The 16,431-nt window shown below is 43.8% G+C and overlaps 1 pseudogene; it reads left to right on the top strand.

Annotated features, from left to right (window-relative positions):
- Nucleotides 1-12,429: 12,429 nt before the first annotated feature.
- LOC119284349 lies at nt 12,430-16,133 on the top strand (annotated as a pseudogene).
- The last annotated feature ends 298 nt before the right edge of the window (nt 16,134-16,431 follow it).

The following is a 16,431-nucleotide window of genomic DNA, read 5'->3' as shown; positions in this document are numbered from 1 at the left end:
GGGGGCTTGCCCCCCAAGCAAGGGGCTGCGCCCCCACTAGGGTTCCCCCCCAACCCTAGGCGCATGGGCCCAAGGGGGGGGGGCACGCCCAGCCCTCCAGGGGCTGGTGCCCTGCCCCACGCGGCCCATGTGGCCCACCAAGAGGGCTGGCCCCTCCCGGTGGACCCCCGGAACACTTCCGGTGGCCCTGGTACAATACTGATATGTCCCCGAAACTTTCCGGTGTCCGTATGACAACTTCCCATATATAAATCTTCACCTCCGGACCCTTCCGGAACTCCTCGTGACATCCGGGATCTCATCCAGGACTCCGAACAACATTCGGTAATCACATACAAGTCTTCCTTATAACCCTAGCGTCACCGAACCTTAAGTGTGTAGACCCTACGGGTTCGGGAGACATGCAGACATGACCGAGACGGCTCTCCGGTCAATAACCAACAGCGGGATCTGGATACCCATGTTGGCTCCCACATGCTCCTCGATGATGTCATCGGATGAACCACAATGTCGAGGATTCAAGCAACCCCGTATACTATTCCCTTTGTCAGTCGGTATGTTACTTGCCCGAGACTCGATCGTCGGTATCCCAATACCTCGTTCAATATCGTTACCGGCAAGTCACTTTACTCGTACCGTAATGCATGATCCCGTGACCAGACACTTGGTCACTTTAAGCTCATTATGATGATGCACTACCGAGTGGGCCCAGTGATACCTCTCCGTAATCCGGAGTGACAAATCCCAGTCTCGATTCGTGTCAACCCAACACACACTTTCGGAGATACCTGTAGTGCACCTTTATAGTCACCCAGTTACGTTGTGACGTTTGGTACACCCAAAGCACTTCTACGGTATCCGAGAGTTACACGATCTCATGGTCTAAGGAAGAGATACTTGACATTGGAAAAGCTCTAGCAAAACGAACTACACGATCTTGTGCTATGCTTAGGATTGGGTCTTGTCCATCACGTGATTCTCCTAATGACGTGATCCCGTTGTCAATGACATCTAATGTCCATAGTCAGGAAACCATGACAATCTGTTGACCAACGAGCTAGTCAACTAGAGGCTTACTAGGGACATATTGTGGTCTATGTAATCACACGTGTATTACGAATTCCGGATAATACAATTATAGCATGAATAAAAGACAATTATCATGAACAAGGAAATATAATAATAATCCATTTATTATTGCCTCTAGGGCATATTTCCAACAGGCACCTCGGGCCTGGTACCAGCGGATCGCGGCCTTCCTTCAGCAGCAGGGGTTCCGGTCCACACGGTCTGATGCCTCCCTGTTTGTCTATCACTAGGGCCCCGCCACCGCGTATCTCTTACTGTATGGCGACGACATCATCCTGACTGCATCCTCGCTAGCGCTACTTCAGCAGATCACAGCTTGCCTCAGCACCGAGTTCGCCCTCAAGGACTTGGGGGCTCTCCACTACTTCCTCGGCATCGAAGTCATGCGCCGGGCTACTCGCTTCTTCCTGCACCAGCAGAAGAATGCCTACAAGCTTCTGGAGCGATCGAGCATGCTTAACTGCAAGCCTGTGCTACGTCTTGAGCTTGCGTTGGTTTTCCTCGAAGAGGAGAGGGTGATGCAGCAAGTGTAGCGTAAGTATTTCCCTCAGTTTTGAGAACCAAGTTGTCAATCCAGTAGGAGGCTCCTCAAAAGTCCCACGCACCTACACAAACAAACTGAGAACTCGCAACCAGCGCAATAAAGGGGTTGTCAATCCCTTCACATCCACTTGCGAAAGTGAGATCTAATAAAGATAGTATGATCAGATAAGTATATTTTTGGTATTTTGTAATATAGATGCAAAAAGTAAATATGCAAATAAAGGTAGATTGAAAGCAAATATGATAAGAGATAGACCCGGGGGGCATAGGTTTCACTAGAGGCCTCTCTCAAGATAGCATAAGTATTACGGTGGGTGAACAAATTACTGTCGAGAATTGATAGAAAAGTGCATAGTTATGAGATTATCTAGGCATGATCATGTATATAGGCATCACGTCCATAACAAGTAGACCGACTCCTGCCTGCATCTACTACTATTACTCCACTCATCGACCGACTCCTTCCTGCATCTAGAGTATTAAGTTCATAAGAACAGAGTAACACATTAAGCAAGATGACATGATGTAGAGGGATAAACTCATACAATATGATATAAACCCCATCTTGTTATCCTCGATGGCAACAATACAATACGTGCCTTGCAACCCTTTCTGTCACTGGGTAAGGACACCGCAAGATTGAACCCAAAGCTAAGCACTTCTCCCATGGCAAGAAAGACCAATCTAGTAGGCCAAACCAAACTGATAATTCAAAAAGACTTGCAAAGATAACTCAATCATACATAAACGAATTCAGAGAAGATTCAAATATTATTCATAGATAAACTTGATCATAAACCCACAATTCATCGGATCTCGACAAACACACCGCAAAAAAAGTTTACATCAAATAGATCTCCACAAGAGAGGGGGAGAACATTGTATTGAGATCCAAAAAGAGTGAAGAAGCCATCTAGCTAATAACTATGGACCCGTAGGTCTATGGTAAACTACTCACAACTCATCGGAGGGGCAAGGATGTTGATGTAGAGGCCCTCCGTGGTCGATTCCCCCTCCGGCAGAGTGCCGGCGAAGGCTCCAAGATGAGATCTCGCGGATACAGAAGGTTACGGAGGTGGAAATTGTGTTTCGTGGTGCCCCTGGATGTTTTCGGGGTACGTAGGTATATATAGGAGGAAGAAGTACGTCGGTGGCCGCCCGAGGGGCCCACAAGACAGGGGGCACGCCCTACAGGGGGGGCGCAACCCCCTATCTCGTGGGGCCCTCGGAAGCTTCTTGGCTTGCACTCCAAGCTCTCCGGATCACGTTCGTTCCAAAAATCATGCTCCCGAAGGTTTCATTCCGTTTGGACTCCGTTTGATATTATTTTTCTTCGAAATACTGAAATAGGCAAAAAAATAGCAATATGGGCTGGGCCACCGGTTAGTAGGTTAGTCCCAAAAATGATATAAATATGTAAAATAAAGCACATAAACATCCAAAAGGGGTAATATAATAGCATGGAACAATAAAAAGTTATAGATATGTTGGAGACGTATCAAGCATCCCCAAGCTTAATTCCTGCTCGTCCTCGAGTAGGTAAATGATAAAAGGAGAATTTTTGATGTGGAATGATACCTAGCATAATTCATAATGTAATTTTCTTTATTGTGGCATGAATGTTCAGATCCAAATGAATACAAAATAAAATTTCATATTGGTAAAAGAAATAGTAACACTTCAAGCATACTAATCAAAGTAATCATGTCTTCTCAAAATAACATGGCAAAAGAAAGTTCATCCCTACAAAATCATATAGTTAGGCTATGCTTCATTTTCGTCACACAAAGATGTTCCCAACTTCTATACCCCCGATGACAAGTCAAGTAATTGTTTCATACTTAAATAATCTCAAACTTTTTCAACCTTCACGCAATACATGAGCGTGAGCCATGGATATAGCACTATGGGTGGAATAGAATATGATGATGGGGATTGTGTGGAGAAGACAAAAAAAAGAAAGTCTCACATTGACGAGGATAATCAATGGGCTATGGAGATGCCCATCAATTGATGTCAACATGAGGAGTAGGGATTGCCATGCAACAGATGCACTAGAGCTATAAATGAATGCTCAACAAAAGAAAACTAGTAGGTGTGCATCCAACTTGCTTGCTCACGAAGACCTAGGGCATTTGAGGTGGCCCATCATAGGAATATACAAGCCAGGTTCTATAATGAAAAATTCCCACTAGTATGAAAAAGACAACTTATGAGACTCACTATATGAAAAACATGGTGCTACTTTGAAGCACAATATATGAGACTCACTACATGAAGAACAAGGTGCTACTTTGAAGCACAAGTGTGGAAAAAGAGATAGTAACATTGCCCTTTTTATTTATTTATTTTTTTTCTTTTTCCTTTTTTCTTTACCCTTTTCTTTCTTTTTCTTTTGGGCCTTTCTTTTTTTTCCTTTTTTTTTCTTTGGGCAATGTTCTAACAATGATGATCATCACACTTCTATTGATTACAACATAAGAATTACAACTTGAAACTAGAACAAGATATGACTCTATATGAATGCCTCCGGCGGTGTACCGGGATGGTGCAATGAATCAAGCGTGACATGTATGAAAATATATGCATAGTGGCTTTGCCACAAATACGATGTCAACTACATGATCATGCAATGGCAATGTGACAAAACTAAAGTATGTCATGATGATGAACAGAATGGTGGAAAGTTGCATGGCAATATATCTCGGAATGGCTATGGAAATGACATAATAGGTAGGTATGGTGGCTGTTTTGAGGAAGATATAGGGAGGTTTATTTGTGATAGAGTGTATCGTATCACGGGGTTTGGATGCACCGGCGAAGTTTGCACCAACTCTCAAGGTGAGAAAGGGCAATGCACGGTACCGAAGAGGCTAGCAAAGGCGGAAAGGTAAAAGTGCGTATAATCCATGGACTCAACATTAGTCAAAAGAACTCATATACTTATTACAAAAATTTATAAGTCATCAAAAACCAAGTACTACGCGCATGCTCCTAGGGTGATAGATTGGTAGGAAAAGACCATCGCTCGTTCTCGACCGCCACTCATAAGGATGCACAAGCCAGGTACACTTCATGTTTCAAATTTGTTACACAACTTTAACCATATGTGCATGCTACGGGACTTGCTAACTTCAACACAAGCATTCTTTAAATATATAATCACCCAACTAGCATGACTTTAATATCACTACCTCCATATCTCGAAACAATTATCTAGCATCAAGTTGATCATAGCATCCAATTCACTTCCTATGATAGTTTTTATTATACCCAACTTGGATGCTCATCATTCTAGGACGAACTTTATGATAATAGCAAATACCATGCTGTTCTAAAAGACTCTCAAAATAATATAAGTGAAGCATGAGAGACTAGCAATTTCTTCAAAATTAAGAAACCACCGTGCTCTAAAAGATATAAGTGAAGCACTAGAGCAAAAACTATCAAGCTCAAAAGATATAAGTGAAGCACATAGAGTACTCTAGCAAATTCTAATCAAATAGGTTTCTCCCAAAAGGTGTGTACAGCAAGGATGATTGTGGTAAACTAAAAAGCAAAGACTAATATAATACACGACGCTCCAAGCAAAACACATATCATGTAGCAAATGAAAATATAGCTCCGAGTAAAGTTACCAATGAACAAAGACAAAAGAGGGGATGCCTTCCCGGGGCATCCCAAAGCTTACGCTTTTGTCTATTATTGAATATATTTGGGTGCCATAAGCATCCCCAAGCTTAGGCTCTTGCCACCCTTTATTCCGTAGTCATGAAAGCTTTACTCAAAACTTGAAAACTTCACAACACAAAACTCAACAGGAAATCTTATAAGCTCCGTTAGTGAAAGAAAATAAAACCACCGCATAATGTACTGCAATGAACTCATTCTTTATTTAATTTGGTGTTAAACCTACTGTATTCCAACTTCTTTATGGTTTATAAACTAATTTACTAGCCATAGATGCATTGAAATAAGCAAACAACACACGAAAAACAGAATCTGTCAAAAACAGAACAGTCTGTACCAATCTGTAACTAACACAAACTTCTGGAACTCTAAAAATCCTACCAAAATAGGAAGTCCTGGAAAATTTGTTTATTGAACATAAGCAAAAAGAATAAACGCAAAAGCACGTTCCTGTGATTTAACAAAATTATATTCGTGCACGCAAAGTTTCTGTTTTTCAGCAGAATCAAATCAACTATCATCATAGGTTATCCTATAGGTTCTACTTGGCACAAACACTAATTAAAAGATAAAAACACATATAAACAGAAGGTAGATGCAAGAGTTATTAAAAAACAGCAAGGAAAAATATTGGGTTGTCTCCCAACAAGCGCTTTCCTTTAAAGCCTTTTAGCTAGGCATTGATAATTTTAATGATGCTCACAAGAAAAACAAGAATTGAAGCGCAAAAAGAGCATCATGAAACACGTGACAAACACATCTAAGTCTAACATACTTCCTATGCATAGGCATATTATAAGGAAACAAATTTGCAAGGCAAACAAAAATTAGCATATGCAAGGAATAAGAAAGAGACAATAGCAATCTCAACATGACGAGAGGTAATTTAGTAACGTGAAAATTTCTACAACCATATTTTCCTCTCTCATAATAATTACATGTATGATCATAAGCAAATTCAACAAAATAGCTATCACATAACATATTCCCAACACGATCCACATGCATGCAAAGTTGACACTCTTCCAAGATAGTGGGATTAACATTAGCTAGAGTCATGACCTTTCCGAACCCACTTTTATCAAAAATATCATAAGATTGAACATACTCCAAAAATGTGGGATCTAAAGTTGACACTCTTCCAAACCCACTTTCGATATTATTGCAAACACTATTATCAATCTCATATTCATCATGGGGCTTAAATAAATTTTCAAGATCATAAGAAGAATCACTCCGATCATGATCATTGCAACAAGTAGTAGACATAGCAAAACTAGCATCCCCAAGCTTAGGGTTTTGCATATTATTAGCACAATTGACATCAAGAGAATTTATAGTAAAATCATTGCAATCATGCATTTTATTCAAAGATCTATCGTGAATCACTTCATAAAGTTCTGCATCACAATTTTCGGATTCACGAATTTCAAGCAAAACTTCATAAAGATAATCTAGTGCACGAAACTCACTAGCAATTGGTTCATCATAATTGGATCTCTTAAAAAGATTAGCAAGTGGATGAGGATCCATAGATCTTAGGTTCTCTGTTTAGTAATAAATAAGCATCTATTCCAACCAAACGAGTAACGAAAGGGCAAGCAAAAGAGAGAAGAGGAGATTGGGAAAGAGAGGGCGAATAAAACGGCAAGGGCGAAGTGGGGGAGAGGAAAACGAGAGGCAAATGGCAAATAATGTAAATGCGAGGGAGATGGGTTTGTGATGGGTACTTGGTATGTTTGGACTTGAGCGAAGACCTCCCCGGCAACAGCGCCAGAGATCCTTCTTGTTGAGCTTGCGTTGGTTTTCCTCGAAGAGGAGAGGGTGATGCAGCAAGTGTAGCGTAAGTACTTCCCTTAGTTTTGAGAACCAAGGTATCAATCTAGTAGGAGGCTCCTCAAAAGTCCCACACACCTACACAAACAAACTGAGAACTCGCAACCAACACAATAAAGGGGTTGTCAATCCCTTCACGGCCACTTGCGAAAGTGAGATCTAATAAAGATAGTATGATAAGATAAATATATTTTTGGTATCTTATAATATAGACGCAAAAAGTAAAGATGCAAATAAAGATAGACCCGGGGGCCATAAGTTTCACTAGAGGCTTCTCTCAAGATAGCATAAGTGAACAAATTACTGTCGAGCAATTGATAGAAAAGCGCATAGTTATGAGATTATCTAGGCATGATCATGTATATAGGCATCACGTCCATAACAAGTAGACCGACTCCTGCCTGCATCTACTACTATTACTCCACTCATCGACCGACTCCTGCCTGCATCTAGAGTATTAAGTTCATAAGAACAGAGTAACACATTAAGCAAGATGACATGATGTAGAGGCATAAACTCATGCAATATGATATAAACCCCATCTTGTTATCCTCGATGGCAACAATACAATACGTGCCTTGCAACCCTTTCTGTCACTGGGTAAGGACACCGCAAGATTGAACCCAAAGCTAAGCACTTCTCCCATGGCAAGAAAGACCAATCTAGTAGGCCAAACCAAACTGATAATTCGAAGAGACTTGCAAAGACAACTCAATCATACATAAAAGAATTCAGAGAAGATTCAAATATTATTCATAGATAAACTTGATCATAAACCCACAATTCGTCGGATCTCGACAGACACACCGCAAAAAGAGTTTACATCGAATAGATCTCCACAAGAGAGGGGGAGAACATTGTATTGAGATCCAAAAAGAAAGAAGAAGCCATCTAGCTAATAACTATGGACCCGTAGGTCTGTGGTAAACTACTCACAACTCATCGGAGGGACAAGGATGTTGATGTAGAGGCCCTCCGTGGTCGATTCCCCCTCCGGCAGAGTGCCGGCGAAGGCTCCAAGATGAGATCTCGCGGATACAGAAGGTTACGGCGGTGGAAATTGTGTTTCGTGGTGCCCCTGGATGTTTTCGGGGTACGTAGGTATATATAGGAGGAAGAAGTACGTCGGTGGCCGCCCGAGGGGCCCACGAGACAGGGGGGCGCGCCCTACAGGGGGGGGGGGGCGCAACCCCCTATCTCGTGGGGCCCTCGGAAGCTTCTTGGCTTGCACTCCAAGCTCTCCGGATCACGTTCGTTCCAAAAATCACGCTCCCGAAGGTTTCATTCCGTTTGGACTCCGTTTGATATTATTTTTCTTTGAAATACTGAAATAGGCACAAAAAAAGCAATATGGGCTGGGCCACTGGTTAGTAGGTTAGTCCCAAAAATGATATAAATATGTAAAATAAAGCACATAAACATCCAAAAGGGGTAATATAATAGCATGGAACAATTAAAAAATATAGATACGTTGGAGATGTATCAGCCTGCTCCCACGCCTGTCGACACGAAGGCTAAGGTGTCCGCCATCGAGGGTTCTCCGGTGTCCGACGCTCCCTTCTACCGCTCCATCGTCGGTGTGCTTCAGTACCTCACACTGACGCGTCCGGACATTCAGTACGTTGTCCAGCAGGTGTGCCTTCACATGCATGCTCCTCATGACACCCATTGGGCTCTCGTGAAAGTATACTTGGTACATACGTGGCACCACAGCCATGGATCTCACCCTGACGGCATCACCTGACACCAGCCTTGTCGCCTACTCCGACGCCGACTGGGCTGGGTGTCCCGACACTTGACGCTCCACTTCCGACTACTACGTCTACGTCGGCCCCTCTCTGATTTCGTGGTCGTCTAAACGACAACCCACGGTCTCACGGTCGAGCGTCGAGGTTGAGTATCGGGCCGTGGCCAATGCCGTCGCGGAGTGCTCTTGGCTATGACAGCTACTTCAGGAGTTGCTATGTGAGGTTACCAAGGTGACACTCGTCTACTGTGATAACGTCTCCGCGGTGTACCTTGCTGCCAACCCTGTCCATCACCGACGGACAAAACATATTGAGCTCGACATCCACTTTGTTAGGGAGCACGTCGCACTTGGTCGTGTTCGTGTTCTACATGTGCCCACCGATCAACAGTTCGCCGATGTCATGACGAAGGGACTACCCACCTCGACCTTCGAGGGCTTTCGGTCCAGTCTCCTTCGGTCCAGTCTCTGCATCACCGGCGACGCTTCGACTGCGGGGGGTGTTGAACATGTGTACCTGTACGTAAGTCTGGGTTTTGTATGCAGTACATGTAGTGTCTGTCTTCCTCTGTATGTACGTGTATCTTAGGAGACAGGATACTGGTTGCACCCCTTGTACCTATATATATGTGCCTAGTACACGATCAATCAATTATCTGTCAAACAATTCCATTTATGCCGTGCACCTGGTAAATAATTCCTTTATTTTATTTCTTGTAAACTGGTATTTTAAACCTCAAACATTATTTGGTATCTACTCCTTCCGTTCCAAATTACTCGTCGTAGAAATGGATGTACCTAGAACTACAATACATCTAGATACATCCATATCTGCGACAAGTAATTCGGAACGGAGGGAGTACTAGGTAAATGACCATTCTTTGCAATGGGGAATACGTATTCTAATAGTTCAACATTAATCATGTTGAATATATGTGGTTAGGGTCCTTACGCGCATCGCAGTACATCACGTTTCCTCAACCCTCGCAACCAACATGTCCGTCTCCTTTACCTAGTCGGCCACCGGCACTTGTTATTTCTGTTCCTCTCGTCGGCTGCGCCGCCGGTCCGCCTCATCCTCTATTGCCTAGCCATGGAGGTGTTGTGGATCCTAGCCTTTGCCGACTGAAGGGCTTCGTTTTTAGATTTTTTTTATGAGTTTTGTTAAGGTTTATGCCCTGCTCAGAGAGACGAGGCAACGGCGGCTCTCTGGAGATTGAATATGGTTCTCCTCGTCTAGCCCCGTTCTAGTGGTGCTTCTAGCATCGTTGGAGGGTGTTGTGGAGGTTTGTCTCCGCCGAATCTCATAGGATTCGGTTGGTGTTTGACTTCGGTGGATCCACGTGGATCGGGTCTTCTTTCGTCAGTGATCGTGTGTCTATAAGTTGGATCGTTCCGATCTATCTTTCTCTTCATCGACGACGGTTGCTACCGGTGCGCTGGTCCTATAGGCCCTCGGCACGACGACTTCCCGACTATCTACTACAACAATATTTGCACGGCTTCGGTGAGGGAGCGCTTATGATAGCGGCATGCCTTCGGCTCACTCTAGTGCTTGTAGTCGTCGCTAGGGTGTCTACGGACCTAGATGTACTTTTTACTTCTGGTGTTCATTTACCACTTTGACAGTTGATATATAGATCGGAAGGTTTCCTCCCAACGCGCAATAAGGAACATCGTCGGGTATTTTTAGTTTTAAATCACTCTTCTTCTTCCCAGTCCATGCTCACCACCACTGTTAATGGTACGTCCCCCTCATGCAATGTAGCTTGAGGCGAGTTGTCCATTTGTTTCTGCATATCCATGAGTTTCCGCTGCCCGAGTCGCACTATTTTTCGGGCCTTAGTGAAATACTCTGGCTACTCGGCTTTCGGTGCTATTCCGGTAGTGGATACACTACATGTAGTCTACTAAACTCTCAAGGGGCATTTCCAATCCAGTAGTTCACTGCAGCTAGCTGTAGGGGTCTCAGGTTTGTAGTAAAGTGCATTTGCATCAATTAATTAGTTACTGCTAGAGCGAAAATCCTACACTTACGGAAAGAGTGCTACAGGCTGATTTCACGGGGAGAGTGTCCTCTCCACAACGAATTCACCCCTGCTTGATTTTAGCTGGCCCCACCTCTTGATTTTAACTGGGTCATGTCTGTCCGTAACTCCCCTTCTGTGAGAAATCGCCTGTAGATGTAGCAAAGCTCCTGCTAGAGTGTAGTACCGGCCCAACAAAACCGCTTTGGGTTTGACGCAGCTTTGTAAACACACGCTTTTTCTTGTAAGGAAGGTCGGCAAAACTTCTAGTCCCTGGTATTGCATGGATGCAGCAAATAATGCACTAGCTGTAGATGGAAGTACACGTATAAAAGTGCAGGTAGATAGATTATCAAAATATATCGCAGACAGCAAAAGATGATTGTTCTAGGTTCAGGCGAGAATTATGTAGTGGACTGTCCGAGCGAATGGGGCCGGGCCATCCGTCCACAAGTTTTCACAGATCGAGCCGCACTATTTTTGCTTTTAAATTTCCGATCCTCCAGGTCTATTAAAAAGAATAGCATATCTACATCCTGCAACTGGCATGTCAATGAGCGGTACATAATTTGTACCGTCGTCTCATCCGGCCGAGAACAACGTAGTGACGATCATGCCGAGGTTTAGCGGTGATTTCCCTCTTCGAAAGAGACCCCTTCCGTCTCTGTCTCTATCTCGCATGGTTTCTCTTGTGGCAGCGGCGATTAAATTCTCATCAATAGTATAACCTCGCACCGAGACAAGGTGCGCCGGCCGCCCGGCCCTCGCATGAAACGCCAATTCGTTTCTGATGACCACGAAGATATCGGTGACAACGCCAGCGTACTTTCCAACCAATTGTTTGCATATGGAAGTTCAGGATAAATCAAACTTAATTAGGAAAATAGTGATGTATAGTTGCAAATAAAGCTCAGCTCTTGCATTCCTTGATATTATCAGTCAATATACAGCTCAGCTCTTGGATTCCTCGATATTATCACCATTTCCTTACATCCTCTCTCCAACAACCGCACAGGGGGACGCGCACCTTGATATTATCTCCATTTGCTTCCATCCTGTCTACATTTACCAGCCTTGTCGTGTGTGGGACCTGCGCAGGCGGGAACGGAGGAACAACCAGCAGTATCATTGCTCTTTCACCAATTTGGTCAAGATATCCGGAGGTGTTGAGGCGCAGTCCCTGGAATTGTTTTGCTCTTCTTCTTGTACATGTTCTGTTCTTCATCCGAGAGCTATACAAGCTAAGCTATGAAATAAAGTAAAATAAAAGGAGGATTGCGAGGAGGTAAGGCATGCTTTGCAGCTAGGAGCATAATGATTCCTGACTCGATAGGAGGATTTTTGTGTTCTGTCAATGCTTAACCTCTCGTCTTCTTTCATATGTTGCAGTTTCCTATTCTTTCGATCCGCAAGATCATGGCTGAATCGCTGCTTCTCCCTCTAGTGCGCAGTGTAGCCGGCAAGGCTGCAGATGCACTTGTCGAGACTGTGACCCGCATGTGTGGCCTCGACAACGACCGCCGAATGGTGGAGCGCCAGCTGCTAGCCGTCGAGTGCAAGCTGGCCAACGCAGAGGAGAGGGGCGAGACAAATAACTATGTCAAGAGCTGGATGAAGGAGCTCAAGTCCGTCGCCTACGAGGCCAATGACGTGCTCGACGACTTTCGGTACGAGGCTCTACGCTGCCAGTCTAAGATTGGCATGTCCAATTCCCGCAAGGTAGTCGGCTACTTCACACACCATAGACCACTGCTATTCCGCTTCGAAATGAGCAAGAAACTCAAGAGCGTCCTCGAGAAGATCAATAAGTTGGTTGAGGAGATGAACAGGTTTGGCCTGGAGAATTATGTCCATAGGGAGAAGCAGGAACATCCTTGGCGGCAGACGCACTCAAAACTAGACGAGGCTACCCAGATCTTTGGAAGAGATAATGATAAGGAGGTAGTGGTGAGGTTGTTGCTGGACCAAGAGAATCGGCATAGGGTGCAGGTATTGCCCATCATTGGGTTGGGAGGTCTTGGCAAGACGACTCTAGCCAAGATGGTCTATAATGACAAAGGGGTCCAACAACATTTCAAGTTGAAGATGTGGCACTGTGTGTCTGACAACTTTGATGTCATTGCCCTTTTGAAATCCATCATTCAGTTGGCTGTAAGAGGAAGATGTGACATGCCTGAAACGATTGAGTTGTTGCAAAAGAAACTTGAGCAAGTCATTGGCCCAAAAAGGTTTATGCTCATGCTTGATGATGTGTGGAATGAAGATGAGAGGAAGTGGGAGGATGTCCTAAAGCCTCTTTTGTGTTCTGTTGGTGGACCAGGAAGTGTAATAGTCGTGACAACTCGAAGCCAGAAAGTGGCCTCTATAATGCAGACCCTTGGACCCCATAAGCTAGCATGTCTGAGTGAACAAAATTCATGGGAATTGTTTGCACAGAAAGCATATAGCAACAATGTAGAGCAAGAGCAAGCAGAGTTGGTCAGCATTGGCAGAAGTATTGTCAACAAATGCAAGGGGTTGCCTCTTGCTCTCAAGGCAATGGGTGGATTGCTGAGTTCAAAGGAAAAAGTACAGGAATGGAAGGCCATCGAAGAAAGTAACATTAGGGATAATGATGGAGGCAAATATGAGGTCATGCCCATACTGAAGTTAAGTTGCAAACACCTGTCCTGTGAAATGAAGCAATGTTTTGCATTCTGTGCAGTTTTTCCCAAGGATTATGAGATGGAGAATGATATGTTGATCCAACTATGGATGTCAAATGGCTTTATTCAAGAAGAGGAAACGATGGATTTAATACACAAAGGAGAATTCATTTTCGGTGATTTGGTTTGGAGGTCCTTCTTCCAAGATAAGAAAGTGGTACTCAAATCTGCTGTATATCATGATACCACAAAATATGAGACCGTAGTATGTAAAATGCATGATTTAATGCATGACCTAGCAAAAGTTGTCACAGATGAATGTGCAAGTATAGAAGAATTGTCTCAGCAGAAGGAATTGTTAAAAGGTGTTTGTCACATGAAAATGTCAAAGGCTGAATTGGAACGAATCAGTGGGCTCTGCAAAGGCAGAACATACCTCCGCACTTTGTTAGCTCCTTCAGAATCATGGGAAGACCATAATTATAATTTTCGAAGTAGCTCACACAAGGATATTAAGGAGTTGCGACAGGTATTGGCATCACTACGAGCATTGCATTGCTCCCCTTCTCCAATTGTCATTTTCAAGGCCATAAATGCAAAACATTTACGCTATCTTGACCTCTCTGGATCTGACATCGTTAGGTTGCCAGATTCAATATGTATGTTGTATAACCTACAAACACTAAGGCTCATAGATTGTCAGAAGTTGCAACAGTTACCAGAAGACATGGCAAGATTGAGAAAGCTCACCCATCTTTACCTTTCTGGTTGTGATAGTCTCAAAAGTATGTCTCCAAACTTTGGTCTACTTAACAACCTTCACATATTAACAACATTTGTTGTGGGTACTGGAGATGGCCTTGGGATAGAGCAGCTCAAAGATTTACAATACCTTAGCAATAGATTGGAACTATTGAATTTGATCAAGATAAAGAGTAGCGAGAACGCAAAAGAAGCCTACCTCAACCAGAAGAAAAATCTAAGTGAGTTGTTCTTCTCTTGGGACCAAGAAATAGATGATGGGCCTAGAGATATGGCATGTAATGTGGAAGAAGTGCTCCAGTGCTTAGAACCTCATAGTAATATCCAGAAATTGGAGATACATGGATATGGTGGCCTAGAAATATCACAATGGATGAGAAAGCCTCAGATGTTTGACTGCTTGAGAGAACTCAAAATGTCGGATTGCCCAAAATGCATGAGTATCCCTGTAATATGGCTCTCGGTCTCTCTAGAGATTTTGGTCTTACAGAAGATGGATAACCTCACAACATTGTGTAATAACCTTGATGTGGAATGTGGAGGATGCATTACCCATCTCGAAATATTCCCCAAGCTGAAGAAGATGAGGTTGATTGAGTTACCAAGCCTGGAGATATGGGCAGAAAATAGCGGGGGAGATCCTCAGATGTTTAATTGTTTGAAAGAACTCGAAATGTCCAACTGCCCCAGATGCACGAGTATACCTATCTTATGGCTCTCGGAATCTCTAGAGATTTTGTCCTTATATAAGATGGATAAACTGACAAAATTATGTAATAACCTTGTTGTGGAAGGGGGAGGAAGTATTACCCCTCTGCATATTTTCCCAAACTTGAAGAGGATGAGGTTGTTTGAATTACCAAGCCTGGAGATGTGGGCAGAAAATAGTATGGGAGAGCATAGTGATAACCTGGTAAAATTCCCAGTGCTTGAAAAGCTAGAGATCAAAAATTGCCCCAAGCTTGCAAGCATTCCAGTGATCCCGATCATCAACGACTTGAGCATACTTGGAGTTCACAGTAATGCAATCGGTTCAGTTTATATGTGCATCCGTTTAGGCTCCTGGCCATTTCTTGTCAGCTTAACTCTCGGTTCTCTCGAAGACATACCCATGTTGCCTCTAGACGCCCAGCACAGCCAGAATAAAAGACCTCTTAAAAAACTTAAGCGTTTGACTCTAGAAGAACCCAACGGCTTGGTCAGAAGCTCCGGGTTGTCCAGATCACAACTTTTGGTTTGGAAATGGTTTTCGTTGGTGGAAAATCTGACGATTAGCAAATGCAGTGATCTTGTCCGTTGGCCAAAAGAGGAGCTCCGGTGCATGCGTCGCCTCCGAATTCTGTGTATCAAAAATTGTGAGAACCTGGAGGTGAGCGGTTCATCGTCTGAGGAGGAAACCCTTCCCCTGTCCCTGGAGTACTTGACGATTTCAGATTGCCGTAGTGTGGTAGCCCTGCCTTCGAACCTTGGGAATCTGGCCAAGCTGAGGAGTCTCGATGTGAGTTACTGTAGTGGTCTGAGAGCCCTGCCCGATGGGATGTGTGGCCTCACTTCTCTTAGGCAATTGCAGATTTGGTCTTGTCCAGCTTTGGAGGAATTACCGCATGGTGTCCTGGAGTTGTTGCCAGCCATCGAACACTTAGCCATAGTTGGCTGCCCAGAGTTGGTAAGAAGATGCAGAGAAGGTGGGGAGTATTTCTACTTGGTCTCCTCTATCCCACTTACAATCATTGGTGAGGAGTCATGAAAATCCAATCTCCCTTTTGTCTAATGTTCTTACATCAAATTCGGTGATACCTTGTGATGCTAACGCGACGAATCAATGTACCTGCAGGTGAGGATATCTGAAAGCCTCCACAACACGGAAGCAGTGGCCTAACCGTAAGAGGAAGGAACCATTGCCTCACCTCTCTCGTCCACTCCCATCTTGTCACAAGGCGCGGCAGGGGTGGTTGATGAGGGGAGCTTATCGATCAATTAAAAGTAATACATAAAGTTGTCAGGATGTGTAGCAAAGAGACGAGGTAGCAGGTTGGAAGGATTGGATTTATAACATACATCCCCATCATTGTAGAAAATGTAACCAAATTAC

The sequence above is a fragment of the Triticum dicoccoides genome, chromosome 4A, assembly GCF_002162155.2.
Source record: "Triticum dicoccoides isolate Atlit2015 ecotype Zavitan chromosome 4A, WEW_v2.0, whole genome shotgun sequence".
NCBI classification, from domain to species: Eukaryota; Viridiplantae; Streptophyta; class Magnoliopsida; order Poales; family Poaceae; genus Triticum; species Triticum dicoccoides.
Note: the sequence above shows the minus strand (reverse complement) of the source record. Positions and strands in the feature narration are given on the sequence as shown.